General features: G+C 50.4%; 1 pseudogene; it reads right to left on the bottom strand.

Annotated features, from left to right (window-relative positions):
- Positions 1 to 358: 358 nt before the first annotated feature.
- On the bottom strand, positions 359 to 3278 carry LOC136468504 (protein DETOXIFICATION 34-like; annotated as a pseudogene).
- Between the last annotated feature and the right edge of the window lie 13502 nt (positions 3279 to 16780).

Below are 16780 nucleotides of genomic sequence, written 5' to 3'. Positions count from 1 at the left end.
CACAGGCTCCACCGGCTCCTCTCTGGTGCAGGAAACGCGCAGGCAGTGGAGGAGAGGAGGAAGTGGAGTGGCGCACGGCGGAGGAGGCGCGGGCCGCAGCGCTGGGCAGCGCGAAGGCGCAGGCGGCGCGTGCGGTCTGCGGTGGGACGGCGACCGTCGGTTGAAGGGATAAAGATAAGAACGGAAAAAAAGGAAAAAAAAATTTAAGTCCACTTTCGCCCTTAAGTATTGGGTTGGTCTAATTTTACCGTCAACTACAAAACCGTCAACTGCCAAAATCGTTCACTTTTAGCACTGGACGTGGGTGAGGCTGTTTTGTCTAACTTGGAGCGATTTTGCCCAATGTGGGGCCCACGCGTCATCGACTCAACCGAATTGCACCGGCGTAGTCGCAACCGAGGTTGATGTAGGCGACCAGCGCCTGCTAGCCGCTGTCGATGGCCAACCCGGAGATCACCAGCTACACGCCGTTGAGCACCATGGTCGCCGCCAGCAGGTGCGCCACCTTCCCCATGGCCGCCTGCATGTCCCGGTTGCCCGTGAAGAGCGCCACGAAGCTGTTGCGGTACGCCAGCACCACCGCCGCCACCGTGTGCTTGGCGACGCGCGGCCGGCCGGAGCCTAGCTCGTTGGACACGAGCACACTGATCGCCGCATTCAGCCCGATGAATAGCATCGCCTCCCAACCGTTCAGGTTCATGCTGAAATCAATCATGCATCGATCATGCATATGGTGGATGGATCATAGAACTGATTGGAGTACCTACCATATGGACACGGATCCGACAGCGATCTCCGCATCGTCGAGGCATCCGGTGAGGACGACGAGCACCGTCATGTACCAGACCTCGAGGCAGAGCATGACGGCAAAGGCGAGGGAGAGCTTGGCGAAAGGCTAGAGCCCCCGGAGCGCGTCCCACAAGAGGCCGTCCCACCCTCGCCCCCTGCAGCGGCACGTCACATAGGCCACCTATGCGAGCGCGACGAGCCAGGACGTGGCGTCGTAGGCAGCGGCGGCCCCAGAGAGGCCCCACCCGAGGACGGGCACGAAGAGCGCGAGCATGGCGACATGCGCCGCCGCGGAAGAATGCGAGCATGGCAACGTGTGCCGCCAGCGCGGCGGCTCCGATCCACGCCAGCGCGCCGACCTCGCCCTGAGCCTGCAGGAGCTTCTGCGTCAGGAACGTGAAAGCTCTAGTTTGGTTTTGGTTAATTGATGAAACCCTAAGTGCTAACCTAGTTTATCAAAGTGATTATGAGATAGGAAGCACTACTCCAAGTGATGAAGCAATGACGAAGATCATGACGATAGTGATGGCATGATGATGATCAAATGCTTAAACTTGGAAAAGAAGAAAGAGAAAAACAAAAGGCTCAAGACATAGGTAAAAATTGTAGGAGCTATTTTATTTTAGTGATCGAGACACTTAGCGAGTGTGATCACATTTAGGATCGATAGCCGTACTATTAAGAGGGGTGAAACTCGTATCGAAATGCGATTATCAAAGTGCCACTAGATGCTCTAACTCATTGCATATGCATTTAGGATCTAGTGGAGTGCTAACACCCTTAAAAATATTTGTGAAAATATGTTAACACATGTGCACAAGGTGATACACTTGGTGGTTGGCACATTTGAGCAAGGGTTAGAAACTTCACTGACGGAGTGTCCGCCCGTAGAGTGCGGATAGTCCGACAGTGCCACCGGCGCCCTATACAGAAAAGACAGTGGTTTACAGAGTGACCGAACGCTGATGGTGCAGTGACCGGACGCTAAGGTCTAGCGTCCGGTCAGTGACAGCAGAAAGCACACTGTCTCGGTCTTGTGACCGGACACTGGAGTGTAAACTGACCGGACGCTCATGGTCTGAGTCCGGTCAGTGCTGACGTACGCTGACGTGAGGCGCACAGAGGAAACGTTGAGTGACCAGACGCAGGGTGTGTCCGGTCGAGCATGACTGGACGCGTCTGGTCGTGAAATCTCGCATTTGGAACTTTACTGGAAACGACCGGACGCTGGGGTCCAGCGTCCGATCACTTTCTAACTGACGCGTCCGGTCATCACTTGACCGTTGAAATCAGGCGATCGGCGTTTGAAGCCGATGACACGTGGCACACATCGCACGACCGGACGCTGAGGTCCAGCGTCCGGTCAATATGACCAGAGCGTCCGGTCGACCCGTGTTCAGTGCAGTGAGGAGCCCAACGGCTCTATTTCATGGGGGCTTCTATTTAAGCCCCATGGCTGGCTCAAGCTCACTCTCTTGGCCATTTGCATTGACATAGCAACCTTGTGAGCTTAGCCAAAGCCCTCCCACTCATCTCCATCATTGTGAGATTGGGAGAGAATCCAAGTGCATTGCTTGAGTAATTGCATCTAGAGGCACTTGGTATTCGTGTTTCGCTACGGGATTCGCTTGCTGCTCTTGGTGGTTGCCACCACCTAGACGGCTTGGTGCAGCGGTGGAGGATTGGCACGAGTCGATGATTGTTCGTGGCCATCTCCGGTGATTGTGAGGGGATTTGTACCTTCCCCGGCGGAGCGCCGAAAGGTAACTCTAGTGGATTGCTCGTGTCATTGAGTTACCTCACTTGTGGGTAGGTTTTTGCGGTGTCCAATCGTGTGGACGAGGTTTGTGCGACACCTCTTAGCCGCCGAACCACCAAGTGTTGGTCGACACAACGGGGACGTAGCGTGTTGGCAAGCACGTGAACCTCAGGAGAAAATCGGTTGTCTCTTGCTATTTGTCATTCTCTCGGTGATTGATTTCATCTTCATCTTATGATTGGTTCATCCCTCTACACGGTGGTATAATCACCCTACTCACTCTTTTATATTCTTGCAAACTAGTTGTAGCAAGCTCTTTAGTGTAATTAGAATTGAGAGCTTGATTTGTTATTTAAGTTCTTCTAGTGGAGCTCTTTAGTGTAGCAAGATTGAGAACTCTTAGTGAGTAGTATCATAGCAAGTTGTGTCTCTAGTAATCATTGCAACTAGAATTGTTGGATAGGTGGCTTGCAACCCTCGTAGAGCTAGGGCAAGCTTGCATTTTGCTATTTATCTTACTAATAAAATTGCTCTAGTTGATTTATAGAATTTAAATAGGCTATTCACCCCCCTCTAGCCATATTAGGACCTTTCAAAATGCCAGCGGCCTGTCTTCCTGAAGCAGCCTGTCTTCCTCCCCATGATTCTTGTTGCCAGCATAGCACTCCAGCCCAGGCCATACGTGCGTGGATGAAGCCCCGCTGTTGCCCACACTGTGCCCTGCCACCATTGCCGGCAAATATCCTCGCGGCAGAGAAGAATATCTCTACCGCACCGCCTTACCTGGCCGCCTATAAAAAGGTTGCTGAGCTTGCCATCTTAGCGACCCATGTGGAACGGAGCTCGTGTGCACACGGGATGACACTGCCGCCGCAACATTACTGCTCGGGCGCTGGAGCGCCGCCACCACCGTGGCTTGCAGGAGCACTGAGCCTCCTTGCCCTGCTACCTCAGCCATCTGTCGACGAAATATGGTCGGTAGTCCACCGAGGGGGGTGCCCGTGGTGGTAGATTGTCGGTAGACGGTGCACGTAATCAGGAACCAGATGGTGACACAAGGCGTAGAGACAGCGATTTAGACAGGTTCGGGCCGTCTGGTCGACGTAATACCCTACGTCCTGTGTCTTTGGTGTATTGTATTGAGATGTATACAGATTGACCTCTATGGATCTGTATGGATCTGTCCTCTAGGGGACCCTTGTCTCTCCTTATATACTCTGAAGAGACAAGGTTACAAGTAAAGTATCCTATTTGGTACTATTACAATATCTAGTACAGCTTGTAGCCTTGCGATGTACAACTTGATCTTGCGGGCCGGGCTACCTCCGGTGGTGCGGCCCATGTATACCCATGAGGGTATAGGGGGTCTATCCCCCACAGCTAGTCCCCGAGCGCCTTGTATCCTTCGAGTAGCGCCGTCTTGAGCTTGCCAGAAGGATGTAAGGGGCTCAAGATAAAATTTGAAAAATATTTCCCCCGAAGTGTGCCCACTTGTATTTCTGAAAAGAAATGTAAGTGCGTCTTGAAGCGTAGCGTCTTTGATCATCAGATCGAGCACATTCACCGCAAGGTGAAGTGTGCCCACTTAGTCCCCGAGCCTGGTAGTAGGTGACGTAGTCACGTGGTGCCAGGGTCTAAAAAGAATTCCCAGTTAAGTTGAGAACCCAATCGTCGTTCAGGCGATACGAGATGCACCGACAGGTGCATCGTACCGATGTAGTCCCCGAGCTTGCTGGAAGGTGAGGTATGAACCTTGTAGCAAGGTCTAAGTGAGAAAAAATATCCCAACTGTATGCGAGTCACCAGTCACATGTAGTCGAGACGCAAAGTCCCCGAGCCGTGGTCGGAGAGTGGTCGGGGCAGTCCCCGAGCACAGGTCGAGGAGCGAGCGACGAAGTCCCCGAGCTGTGGTCGGAGAGGGATCGAGGCAGGCAGTCCCCGAGCACAAGTCGAGGAGCGAGCGACGAAGTCCCCAAGCTGTGGTCGGAGAGTGGTCGATGCAGTCCCCGAGCACAGGTCGAGGAACGAGCGACTAAGTCCTCGAACCGTGGTCAGAGAGTGATCGAGGCAGGCAGTCCCCGAGCACAAGTCGAGGAGCGAGCGACGAAGTCCCCAAGCCGTGGTCGGAGAGTGGTCGATGCAGTCCCCGAGCATGGAGTGGTCTGGCGAGAAGTCCCAGAGCACGGAGTGGTCTGGCGAGTCCCCGAGGGTCCCAGAGCACGAAGTGGTCTGGCGAGTCTCCGAGCACGAGGGTGGTCTGGCCAGAGTCCTCGAGCACCGTAGTGGTCTTGGCGAGCCCCGAAGCATGAGCTCGTTGACCGAACTATGTTCCTGAAAAATAAACACGGAGAGCGGTAGTACATGATGATGTACGAAATATATTGATCTCTCTGTAGGAGGTGAAGTAAACACTTGGTGTTCGGTTGGCGATGAATTATACTTGGTATAATATTCGAAAAATAACATTAGCTGCTTTTAGCCCTTTTGTTATGTAGCGGCGTAGCGCGATGTATTAACCTGTCCTGAAGAATGCGCCAGCCCTGGGCTGACCAACATCTCGTAGCGCGAGGTACGGAACGCTGCCGCGCGTAGAGTGCCAGTGTTACCAGGGAGCGACTGCCGACTACCCGTAGCGCAGAGGGCGGACTCTCATGCACGCGTGGGGTGGAGCCGGAGACAGTGCCGGCTCTGGGATTCTCAAGCAGGAAGGAAAACGTATCGGCAAACCGTTGTGAAAATTTATACATGTTTTGGATTGTATGTATGGAGAAAATTCGACGCGGAGCGCACCCTAACGATGGTCGGCGGAGGTGTATGACGATCGAAGAAATTTTCAATTAAAAATAATACTTAGCTTCATTGACGACCGGTGGGTGTAGTCGGCGTGTTGCGATGTTCGAGAGATGGCTTGACGTGTCGTTGGCGATGAAGTTGTCCGGTCCTCGAGCTTTTCGACCTATCGTCTTGACTGTGGTCATGATTGTCGTAGCGCCGTTCTTCGCGGCGATCATCATTGCGATGTAGTCTTGTGGTCGAGGTGGTCGGAGTTCGGCAGAGCCGCTCAGGACGTGGTCGACGTGGTCTGTGGTCGGAGCTCGGCGGAGCTGCTCGGGACGTGGTCGACGTGGTCTGGTGGTCGAGGTGGTCGGAGCTCGGCGGAGGCCATCGAGCGGTGACGACGAGTCGATGGCGAGGGACATCGGCGAAGGCCGTCGAGCGGTGACGACGAGTCGACAGCGAGGGACGTCGGCAAAGGATATCGGCGAAGGCCGCCGAGCGGTGATGACGAGTCGACGGCGAGGGACGTCGGCGAAGGCCGTCGAGCGGTGACGATGAGTCGACGGCGAGGGACGTCGGCGAAAGATGTCGGCGAGGGCTATCGGCGAAGGCCGTCGAGGGCAGCGGTGGCGAGTCATCGACGAGGGCTGATGAGACCAGCAACGGCGAGTCGTCGACGAGGGCTGATGAGAGCATCGGCGGTGAGTTGTCGACGAGGGCCAACCAGAGCAGCGGCGGCTAGTCATCGACGAGGGCTGACGAGAGCATTGGCAGCGAGTCGTTGATGAGGGCCAACCAGAGCAGCGGCGGCTAGTCGTCGACGAGGGCTGACGAGAGCAGCGACGGCGAGTTGTTGGTGAAGACGACCTCGAAGGTGGTTCTGAGATCGGATCTGCTGTCGCAGGGGCTGGTGTAGCAGCGATGAATCGTCGTCGTGGACCGGGATAGATCTCCACGAGATTGACGACGAGAACGCGTTGTTGATTTGAGGTCCATCTGGCTCGCCATAGATCAGCGCGCACGATCCCCTAAAGGGGTCCCCTACCTGGCGCGCCACTGTCGACGAAATATGGTCGGCAGTCCACCGAGGGGGGTGCCCGTGGTGGTAGATTGTCGGTAGACGGTGCGCGTAATCAGGAACCAGATGGTGACACAAGGCGTAGAGACAGCGATTTAGACAGGTTCGGGCCGTCTGGTCGACGTAATACCCTACGTCCTGTGTCTTTGGTGTATTGTATTGAGATGTATACAGATTGACCTCTATGGATCTGTATGGATCTGTCCTCTAGGGGACCCTTGTCTCTCCTTATATACTCTGAAGAGACAAGGTTACAAGTAAAGTATCCTATTTGGTACTATTACAATATCTAGTACAGCTTGTAGCCTTGCGATGTACAACTTGATCTTGCGGGCCGGGCTACCTCCGGTGGTGCGGCCCATGTATACCCATGAGGGTATAGGGGGTCTATCCCCCACACCATCTCTGTGCCAGAGCTCGAAGCCACCGAGCACTTCACGCCATGCTCACCGAAGCCATGCCGTCGAAGCTGCTTCCTGACCTCGCCACCGCCGGCCACCGCACTAGAGCTGATCATCGCCGAAGCTGCCCGTGCCTTGACTTGCCGCAACAGCCGCATGAATGAGAATCCTGCCGGAGCTGCGTCGCCGAGCCGAAGCTCCTACCATTGCTCTGCTCTGCTCTCCTTGCTCTGCTCCTCTTTTACCCTGTATTCCGCTCGTGGACAAGAAGACTGAAGACGACGACGCTGCCGTCAAACGCTGTACTCGCCCGATTCCCTGCTCTCCCTTCCTGGTCACTAGCTACTACGTGCAGACAACGGGAAGGAACGGAAGATGCCATCCAAGCCGATCTGCCAGAACCTCCATGTCTATGGTCGTCCGTGACTTGCGCCATCGCCGTCACCGTAGCTTGCGAGAACACCGCCGAGGCCACGCCAAACCGATGGAGCCGGACCGTATCCTCGCCATCGCTCTGCTCTGCTCCTCCCTCCTGCTTTCTCTCTCTCGGACGAACATAGGAGCCGTGAGCCCGTGACTATGAGGCAAAGACGGGGATAAGCTAGCCATGTCGACTCAGCCAATGGGAGCACGCCACCTTATCCCGTGGGTCCTGCTTGTCATCCGCTTCGTTCAGCTCTCCCTCTTCTATAGACTCGGTGCATGAGAACCAGAGACACAAGTAGCCGGTCCTACATCGGCTCACTGGCACAGTGCCCTACACGCTAGCGTTCGTCATGCTGGCGTGGCGTGGTCAAAACCACTCAATGCTGGTCAAAACAGCCTTGTCCTCGTCCAGGTGCTAAAAGTGAATGGTTTTGACAGTTGGGGTACCGGTACTAGACGGTTTTGTAGTTGAGGGTTAAAATTAGATCAACACAACAGTTGAGGGGCCAAAAGTGGACTTAATTCGAAAAATTAAAAACTGATAAATAGGTCCCACATGTCAATGAGAAAGGAACAAGAAGCATAAGAAGAGGCTGGCATGTGAGTCCCACCTAAATCAGGTAGCTGATCCCACTTTTATGTCTTTGGACCCCAAAAAAATGGGTCGGTCCTGTCCTTTCTCAACCAAATAGAAGATGGAGTCGTCCCGTCTTAGAAATCAGAGACGAGACCATCTCATTCCACCTTGACTCCCAACCAAACACTACCTAAGTCTAAGTCAAATAAAAAAGGAAAAATATCAGCTTCTGTGCAATCCTAAGCTGTGGAACCACACGGCCCACTGAGTGGCCCAAGAAGCACAGAGTAGACAACCCAAATAAAAGCTTTGCGCGGATGGGGCCGTCGCCGAGCGTCGGGCGCGGGCGAGGCCGCCACCACCGGGCATGATTGGGACCACGGGAGGGGGGGCCTTTGCCTAGTTCTTTTGCAAACTTCAGAGATACATTGTTATATAGCCATGATACTCTAACGCTTGATGAAGTTTTCTGAGGCTTTGCACGCCAAAGAAAAGATGAAACATATGGTGTCTTCTGAAGGTTATGCTTCCAATGGAGAAGCATTGTCTGTTCGTGGGAGGATAGAAATTAAATCAAACAATGGCAATAGAGGTAAAAGTTCTAATGGTTACAAAGGCCGATCAAAATCTCAAAGCAAGGGAGATAAATTCTGTAAGTATTGCAAGAAGGTCAATCACTTTATTAGCGAGTGCTATAAATTAAAGAACAAGGAGAAGATAACTGGCACATACAGGCCCTATTCGTTTCTCTTATAATCCGTACTTTTTAGCTTGTTTTTTCCTCTAGAACAGTGTTTTCCTCTCACAACAAATCAACCGGAACAGTGTTTCGGCTTGTTTTTTTAGCGAAGCAAACGGGGCCACAGAGAGAAAGGTAAATCCAATGACGAAGGTAATGCTTTTGTTGCTGCTTTTAAGGTAGATAATTCTACCGGTGATATGCTTGTTGCTTTTATTGGATGTGCTAATAGTGGTGATGAATAGATTCTTGATTCCGCTGCTTCATTCCATATATGGATAAATAGATATTGGTTTGTCACCTATGATTCTCTCTAAGGTGGAGGTTCTGTTAGATTGGGTGATGCCAGTCCACGTGATATTGTTGGCATTGGATCCATTCAAATTAAGATGCATGATGGCATTGTCAGAACTTTGACTGACGTGAGGCATATTCCAAGCATGAGCAAGAATCTTATTTCTCTTAGTACTCTTGATGGTAAAGGGTACAAGTACCGGTGGAGATGGAGTTTCAAAGGTGTCAAAAAGTTCTCTTGTTGTTATGAAAGGTGAATTGAAATCTCCAAATTTGTACCGTCTTCATGGTACTACAATTACAGGTGATGCTGCTATAATTTCTAATTCAGTATCTAATTCTGATGCTACTAATCTCTGGCATATGCGTCTTGGACATATGAGTGAACAAGCCTTGCATGAATTATGCAAGAGAGGACTTATTGATGAACATAACATCAGTAAGCTAAAGTTTTGTAAGCATTGTGTGTTTGGCAAACAAAAGAGGGTATCGTTTAATACCTCTACTCATAAAGGTAAGGTATTCTTGATTATGTGCATTCTGATTTATGGGGACCATCTTGCAAGCCTTCTATTGGTGGTTCTCGTTATATGTTGATAATCATTGATGATTATTCTCGTAAGGTATGGCCTTATTTCTTGGAAGATAAATCAGAAGCATTTTCAGCATTTAAAGAGTGGAAAGTTATGTTTGAAAAACAAATTGAGAAAAAGATTAAAAAGCTTCGCACTGATAATGGGATGGAATTCTGGTCTAATGAGTTTAAAGCATATTGCAAGTCTCAAGGCATTGTTAAGCACTACACTATTCCTTATATGCCTCAACAGAATGGTGTAGTTGAGCGTTGGAACAGAACTATCATCTCTAAGGTCCATTGCATGTTGTCTAATTCTGGTTTGGATAGACATTTTTGGGCTGAGGCTGCTTCCACTGCATGCTATCTTATTAATCATTTACCCTGTGTTACTCTTGATAAGAAAACTCCAATTGAGGTATGGTCTAGTTCTCCAGCTGATTATTTGCAATTGAGTGTTTTTGGTTGTATTGCCTATGCTCATGTTGATAATGGTAAATTGGAGCCTAGAGCTGTTAAATGCATATTTCTTGGTTATCAACGTGGTGTTAAAGGTTATAAATTATGGAATCTCCAGACTTGAAAGTTTGTGCTTAGTAGGAATGTTATCTTCAATGATTATGCTATGTTTCATGACAATCTATCTGTTGATGCTCCTATTGAGGGAGAGAAAGTAAGTGTGTAGGTGGAGCACTTAATTGATGCACCAGATGTTGATAATATTGTTGTCCAAGATGCACCTATTGCTAAAAATTCTTCAATTGTTGATGATTCGTCTATTGTTGAGCATTCTTCTCCAGTTGTGCAGCCTCCACAACGTTCTATTGCTACTGATAGGGCTAGAAGGCAGCCCAAACTAGTTAAAAGGTTGATTGAAGAATGCAATGTTGCTTATGCTATGAGTGTTGCAGAAGAGATTGAAGGTAATTCAGAACCTTCTAATTATTCTGAGGCTATTACTTCTGCTGATTGCAACAATTGGATGACCGTTATGCAAGATGAGATGGAGTCACTTTAAAAGAATGGTACTTGGGATTTAGTAAAATTGCCTAAGGATAAAAGGTCTGTCCGTTGCAAATAGATTTTCAAAAGAAAGGAGGGCATTTCTCCAAGTGAGCCAGCAAGGTATAAAGCAAGGTTGGTTGCTAAAGGTTATAGCTAGATTCCAGGTATTGATTTTAATGATGTCTTTTCCCCGGTTGTTAAGCATAGTTCTATTCGCACTTTGCTTAGTATTGTTGCCATCCATGATTATGAACTTGAGCAACTAGATGTTAAAACTGCATTCTTACATGGGGAGTTGGAAGAAGACATTTATATGAACCAACCTGAAGGTTTTGTTATTCTTAGAAAAGAAAACCTTGTTTGTATACTAAAGAAGTCTCTTTATGGTTTGAAGCAATCTCCTAGGCAATGGTATAAGAGGTTTGACTCGTTTATGCTCTCTCATGGTTTTAAGCGGTTTGATTATGATAGCTGTGTTTATTTGAAGATTGTTAATGGCTCAACTATTTATTTGCTTCTTTACGTTGATGATATGTTGATTGCTGCAAAAGATAAATCAAAAATAGCTAAATTGAAGGCACAATTGAGAAAAGAATTTGAGATGAAGGACTTAGGTGCAGCTAAGAAAATTCTTGGTATGAAAATTCTTAGAGATAGAAAATCTAGCAAATTATACCTCAATCAGAGAGGTTATATTGAAAAGGTTCTTCGTCGCTTTGATATGCATAATGCAAAACCAATGAGTACTCCATTAGCTACACATTTTAGATTACCCTCAGTTTTATGTCCACAGTCAGATCATGATATTGAGTACTAGAGTTCCATATTCTAGTACATTTGGTTCTCTTATGTATGCCATGGTTTGTTCTCATCTTGATTTATCTCATGCATTGAGTGTTGTCAGTAGATTCATGGCTAATCCTGGTAAGAAGCATTGGAGGGCTGTTCAATGGAATTTCAGATATTTGCGAGGTACTTCTAATGCATGTTTGCAATTTGGGAAATCTTGAGATGGACTTGTTGGTTATGTTGATTCTGATTATGCTGGTGATTTGGATAAGAGGAGGTCTCTCACGGGTTATGTTTCCACCATTGGTGGTTGTGCTGTTAGCTAGAATACAAGTTTGCAGGCTACTGTTGTTGTGTCTATGACAGAAGCTGAATATATGGTTATTTCTAAAGCTTGTAAAGAAGCTATTTAGCTGAGAGGTTTATACTCTAAACTTTGTGGGGTTACTTCTCGCATTACTATACATTGTGATATCCAGAGTGTTATTTGTCTGACTAAAGATCAGATGTTTCATGAAAGAACAAAGCACATTGATGTGACATATCATTTTATTCGAGGTGTCATTGCTGAAGGTGATGTTAAGGTATACAAGATAAGTATTCGTGATAATCCTGCTGATACGTTGACAAAGCTAATTCCTAGAGCTAAGTTTGAGTTATGCTCAGGCTTAGTTGGTATGACAGTTTAAGTCCTAGTGGCTTTTGACATCGGTGGTTATTTATTATTGAAGTGAGTTGATTGATGATACTTCATTTGCTACAAGATGGAATTCGTCTCAAGGTGGAGTTTGTTGGAGTATGATCCAAATTCTAACGTGAGTCTTGCGGGGATGCCTGGAGGACTTGCGGATTGGGCTATATATTTAGCAGATTTGTTTCTGTATTTGACTATAGTCAGTTCGTCCTATAAATACATCTTGTAAGCCGCACGGGAAGAATGGAAGACTCATTGTATTCCTTGCATTATGTAAACTCTAATCATATAGTGGAGATCGCCAGTTGGCGTCCATGATTTTTTCCCATGAGGGTTTTCCACGTAAAAATCTATCTCATATTCGATCGTTATTTGCATTATTTGCTAACAGTGCTTGGGAGATTGGAAGAGGATCATGGAAGAGGCCCCTGGATTTTCCAGGGGTGTGCACTCATGCTTGTGCCTTATGACGGTAGTGTGAGTCCAGGCCTGGATTTAGATACACATAATTCCACCTCTGTACCGTAGGAAAGAAATTGTGACTCCACTGGCTGGGAAGATAGGGGAAATTGTTTCTGTGGATATGACAGTTGTGAAGGAAGTCTGAGGTGGTGAGTTCGTTCGCACGAGGGTGAGTCTGAATGCCAGGAAGCCACTGTCGAGATTTGTTACCCTGACGCCGGAGGGGGCAGGGAAGCTGATCTTCCGAGTGAAGTATGAAAAGATCCCACAATGCTGTGCTGTGTGTGGAGAGATGGGACATGTACATCTTGAGCATGGCACAGGAGAGCATGAGGAGAAGGACCTTGTTTTTGGTGATTGGATGGTGGCTGATTTTTAGGATTGGCGATCTCACACGCCTGCTGCTCATGCAAACCCTATTGGCCCACAGGATCACCGGCTCAGGTGAGTGAACCACTCACTAGTCTTACCGAGCACCTGCTAGTGTTGTCGAGCACCTACTAGCTGTGCTGACCATGAACAAGCGTTGTCTGTCCCCACACACTATGGCTGGAGCTAGAAGAAGAAGGGAGAACAGAGCATGCACGCACAATACAAGACACCAGCGTTGGCCGAAGCCCTGTCTGTGAGATAGTAAATCTAAGCTCTCTTTACTGAGTTGCCGTTGTAGTCTATTTATACAACTCTATCCATCTAGTCATAGTACAGCTACCCTACTCCAATAGTGACTAGATAATATACAGGGCTGACTCTATATCGGCCACTGCATGTGCCTACAGTGCTGCAGGTGAGCAGTTCAGTGCCTGCACCTGTAGCGGCTATAGTATCACAGCAGGGGGCCTTTTCGGCGCTGCCTTCCCCTTGCTGTGTTCACACAAGGTAGAAGTAGATTAGCTAACAATCTTCTCCTAATCCTACTGCTAACCTTTGTACCCCCTCCATATCGATCATCTCCTTCAGCTCCATGAGTCGAAGTCATTCGAGCGGCTTGGTGAGGACGTCCATGAGTTGCCGACCAGTTTCGATAAACTCGATGATGATCTGCCCTCCATCGACACAGTCCTTGAAGAAGTGGAACTTCACATCGATGTGTTTACTCCGATCATGCAGAACCAGATTCTTCGTGAGGGTGATGGCGGGCTGGTTGTCCACCATCAGTACTGGTGGGTGAGCTTCCACGCCAGTCAGCTCGCCCAGCAGCCAGCGTAGCCACACAACTTGCACGCCACTATGGCTGCCACTACGTACTCTGCCTCACACATAGATAGCGCCACCACCTTTTGCTTCAGCGACAGCCATGAGATTGGGGCCGACCTGAGGAAGATGAGCACGCCAGAGGTGCTCTGTCGCCCGTCAATGTCCCCTGTCATGTTTGCATCATTGAACACAGTGAGCTACAGCCTACTCTCATCGGTCTTTGGGAAGATGATCCCATGATCTACCGTCTCCTTGACGTAGCATAGTAGTCGCTTCACCGCAGCCCAGTGATCCTCTCTGGGATCCTCTATGAAGTGACTGACGTAGCCCACGGTGAACGCAATGTCCGACCTCGTGTGCACTAGATAGCGCATACCACTGACGATGCTTTGGTAGAGTGTTGCATCCACCTTCATCGCGGTGTTGGCCTTTATCAGCTTCAGCCGCTCCTCCATCGGAGTCATGCATGGCTTGCACTTAGCCATGCTGCTCCTCTCCAATAGCTTGGAGGCATACGCGCTCTGACCGAGCGTGAGTTCCTCCTTCCCCTATCTCACCATGATGCTGAGGTAGTAGGAGAGTACGCCGAGATCGCTCATTCAAAAATGAGCCGCCATCTCGCGCTTAAAGCTGTTGATGTCCTCCATGCACGCACCGGTGATGATTAAGTCATCCACATACACGCCGCCGACGAGCTCCTCCTTCCCCTGTCGCCACGTGTAGAGTGCGTGCTCGGTTGCGCACTGTTGAAACCCAAGCTCGCCCAGCGTGGTGTCAAGCTTGGCGTTCCATGCTTGAGGGGCCTGCCACAGCCCGTAGAGCGTCTTGCGCAGTCAGAGCACCCTATGCTCCTCTCCCTTGACGGCGAAACCTAGAGATTGCCTAACGAAGACCATCTTCGCCAGCTCGCCATTGAGGAAGGCCAATTTAACATCCAAGTGATGGACATGCCAGTCCTTTTCTGCTGCCAAAGCAAGTAGCAAACAGACCAACTCCATGCGCGCTACTAGCGCAAAGACATCCTCAAAGTCTATGCCCTCGCGCTGAACAAAGCCTTGGGCAATGAGGCGCGCCTTGTGCTTGACAATGGCGCCGAGCTCGTCCCGCTTGACCTTGTACACCCACTTCAGGCTGATCGGACGGCATCCTAGAGGTGGATCGACGAGCTGCCAAGTCTCGTTTTCCTTGATCGCCTTCATCTCCTCCAGCATCGCCCGTCGCTAATTTCCATCGCGCTCGGCTAGCACGAATGTGGGTGGCTCCTCTGCACTGATGAGTAGCAGCTCTGCGTCATTGAGCAGCCTGCCCACCAGATTTGAGGGACCTGTGCCGCCGATGATGTCATCCAGCCTACGGAACCGCACCTCCTCACCTTCGTGGAAGGCATCCACGAACTCAGTGATATCACTTGGAGGTGAGGTGAACTCGATCAGCATCGATGGAGTTCCCTATTCCGCCGGAGTGCTTGGCATAGCACCTTGAGTGCTCAGCACTACTTCTGGACAGCTCGTCACAACTCCTGCAATGTTCGGCCACACTGTAGAAGTGTTCTGCCTTAGTCTTGGAGTCGTCGACACCACTGTAAGACGTCTTGGCTCTGCCACGGGAGTGCTCGGCACCCGTCCTAGAGTGGTCACCACCACTGCAGAACCTCTCGGCACCACTCTTGGTGTGCTCGGCATCCCTCTAGAAGTGCTCGGCACTCCTCCCAAAGTGCTCGGCATCCCTCCCGAAGTGCTCGGCACTGCCCCAGGAGTGCTCGGCTCTATCGCCGGAGTGCTCAGCACTCCTCCCGAAGTGCTTGGCACCTCTTCCCCAGCATCTCCACCACCATGGATGACCAAGTGCTCAACGACGAAGGTGTTGATGAAGCTGCCAGCTTCCCCTGTGCTCGGACTGCTCTAGTCCCAAACCGCCTCCTTGTTGAACACGACATCGCACGAGACAAGCACCTTGTCTCTACGAGGGTCGTAGAGCCGGTACGCCTTGGTACCCTCCGCGTAGCTCAGGAACACCATGGGTGTGCTCCTGTCCTCCAGCTTGGTGAGGTTTGGCTTTGTCTTCCTGACATGGCCGATGCAGCCGAATGTCCAGAGGAAGGACATGCTCAGCTTGCGCCCATACCAAGCTTTGAATGGCATCTTGCCCATCAGGGCCTTGGTTAGAGCGTGGTTGAGGATGAACACTGCCGTGGTCACCGCCTCCCCCTAGAACCTTGACGGCATGCCTTTGGCTTTCATCATGGATCGGGCCATGCCGACCACCGTCTGGTTCTATCGCTCCACCACGCCATTCTGTTGTGGCAAGTACGACATGGTGTGGTGTTGCCCCACACCCTGATCCGCATAGTACGCAGCAAACTCCACCAAAGTGAATTCACCATCGTGGTCAGTTCTCAACACGCGGAGCTTCTTGCCGCTCTCGGCCTCCGCACGCATCTTGAACTTCTTGATCGCCGTCGCCGCATTATCCTTGCTCGTCAGGAGTTGCAGCCACATGTAGCGACTGCAATCATCCACAAGCAGGAGGAAGTACCGCCGACCACCATTTGTAGCAGGCGTGATCGGCCCATAGAGGTCGCCGTGAACGAGCTCGAGAGCGTCTTTCGCGTGATACTTGGCCGCCTTTGGGAAAGGTAGCCTCATCTGCTTCCCGGCCAGGTAGCTGTCACACAGCTCGCCTCCGTGCTTGATGTGGGGTAGCCCTCGGACCATCTTCTCTAGCCAACCAAGCGCGTCGAAGCTAAGATGTCTGAACCAGGCATGCCACATCCACGGTTCCTCGGAGTGCCTTGCCGCTAGGCACACTGGCTGCTCTACCGTTAGGTCAAGCAGGTACAACCGGTTCAGGGACCTCTTCGCCTTGGCGAGAAGTCGCTGCTCCTGGTCCCTGATCCTAAGGACTCCGTCCTTGATCAGTACCTTTCTACCACGCTCATCCAGCTGACCAAGGCTGATGATGCTGAAACGCAACTGTGGGATGTAATATACATCCGTTAGCGCGCGGTGCTCCCTGTTTTGGTATATGAAGATAATGGTGTCGTGCCCTTGGATAGCCACCCTTGAGCCATCACCAAACTTCACTATACCGGTAACATCGCCATCGAGCTCGGAGAAGGATGCCTTGGAGCCCGTCATGTGGTTACTGGCACTAGAGTCCAGATACCACCGCTGCTCCTGGTCGACGCCCACACGTCCGAGGTGAACTTAGGTGCGTGG

Source organism: Miscanthus floridulus, chromosome 8, assembly GCF_019320115.1.
Source record: "Miscanthus floridulus cultivar M001 chromosome 8, ASM1932011v1, whole genome shotgun sequence".
In the NCBI taxonomy this organism is placed as follows: domain Eukaryota; kingdom Viridiplantae; phylum Streptophyta; class Magnoliopsida; order Poales; family Poaceae; genus Miscanthus; species Miscanthus floridulus.
The sequence above is the reverse complement of the archived record's forward strand: the minus strand, read 5'-3'. Positions and strand labels throughout refer to the sequence as shown.